The sequence below is a fragment of the Neolamprologus multifasciatus genome, chromosome 6 (genome assembly GCF_963576455.1).
Source record: "Neolamprologus multifasciatus chromosome 6, fNeoMul1.2, whole genome shotgun sequence".
Lineage (NCBI taxonomy): Eukaryota > Metazoa > Chordata > Actinopteri > Cichliformes > Cichlidae > Neolamprologus > Neolamprologus multifasciatus.
Window position 1 is genome coordinate 8,538,157 of NC_140444.1, and position 2,035 is coordinate 8,540,191.

Sequence of the window (2,035 nt, forward strand, 5' to 3'; positions counted from 1 at the left end):
ACAGCCAGTTGTCTGACCACAAAGTGTCTGTTTGTGCATAGACATACCTTGTAAACTGAGACTAGCCACACTCAGATAAATACCATGCTTATAAGATCTCCACTTAGCACAAATCCAAGATATTAGCAGTGAAGATTTTCTTACATAAGTTCACCAAGCCTAGGTAGCACCAACTTATAGCATATGTGTATTTGAAATGTTCTATTTTTTAGTCTAAACACTGCTTTTGTGGAACTATCTTGATATTACAAAGCATCACATGCACTTCCAAGTATTGCACAAATTGCTGATATGGTCAGAATATAATATATTTGGTTAATTAGTCATCTTCCTGAGCTAAAACATGCGCTGTTAGTGGAAAATGTGACATCATCATGCTGAATAAGATGGGGGTTACATTTTAGTAAATCTGTGTCCTTTTCGTCTGTGAAAAAACTGAAAGACGAGAGGGGGACTTGGTTGCTTGTGTTACTGTCACTAGTTTGTTAAGGAATAGGTGCAAATACTTAAATGCAGCACATCTGTAATGTGAAACTGGGGCAAAATCTGACTTTAAAAAAAAAGCTTTTATATAATTGAAAAGTGCAAAAACAAGAGCGAGTGGTCTCAAAGCTGTTTGTAGTCTGCTGAAAAGCATCACGAAATGGCGTGATGCTGGTTAGTCCGGGTAATACACAAGGGAAAACTTCAGCACAGCAGCTGCGCAGGAAAGTATGACACTGTCTTGACTGGGACTAACACCACCGGCATCATCACCACAAAGAAGAAACATGGAAAGTTCGGCAGAGAGGCAGACCACCACCAGGCCCTGTGTCTCGCCATGTGCAAATATGAGATTATTATTCTTTTAAAAGTGACTCATCACTTTATGCTTCTCCTCCATGCAATCAAGAGCTTTTTATTCAGCACTTCAGTTAGCCTCTACTGCAAAATGTTATGCAACACGACATGCAAATTCATTTGAAAGTGAGGCTTTTTGGTTTCAAAGTTGTTTCATGGAGCAAATAGAGAAGACACCAAGAGGGAGTCTGGAACTGTAATTGTGGTTAAAAATACTGGTTAGCAATAAATATTTTGTGTTAGGTTTTTTTTTAAGGTGTGGTCAGAGGGTTAGAAAGTTCAGATTTTCCCTAAAGCTTACCCTGCTGACTTCAACAGTAACCAATAAGCATTAAGAGAAAATGAATTAGTGTAACAATACTTAATGTAGCTGACTGTCAGATCTAAACTTTCACGGTCTAACCGAGTGTTGTGTTATGTCTCAGTCCTAAAGCATGAGTGGAGAGTTGCTGCTACCAAGAAATGGTCCGAAACACCACAGGCAGTGTATCACAGCCAATGAAGTGGGTGGTGTGTGTACGTGACTGTAGCTGCTGAAAGTGCACCTTTTGTCCCAAATAATACCTCAGGTCCAAACATTGAGAAAAAAAGAGATTTGGCATGTGCTCCCTTTTTGTTTTAACTCACATAACTGAGGCTTGATTCTCTGTGGCCGAGTGCGTTTGTGTTTTCTAATCAGCAGTAGAAAGATGACAACATCGAGTAAATGGCTTCAGAAGCGTGTGAGAAATCTTCCCAAAAGGCGTCTCTGCATTGCGCTGTTTATGTTTACTTGATCTAGCCTGAAGTTTCTGTGTTATGCTCCTCTAAATGGATCCTAAAAAAGCTCGTTAGATTGGCCAGAGATACACTTTAATATCCTTTCTTAGGTCAAGAATAACCTTCACTGCAGCCTCTCAACCGAGTTCTCAGCTGATCATTCCCAGACAGGAGCTTGAGGTTGGGTTTTGCAATTCGTGGAGAAAAAGGAGCACAAAAACAACACACACATGCAGAACTGTGCACATGCAGTGAAGAGCAAGCGCTGTGCAAACTGTTGTTACAGACCCAAATGCAAACATATGCACGTCTGGCCTGTAAATGCGACCCAAATGAGCTTCGTGTCAGTCGATGGCCAGACTGCAGACTGTTTATACCGATGAGGAGAGAGAAAGCACCCAGCGTGGACCCAATGGGACGCTAGAACTGGAGCAGG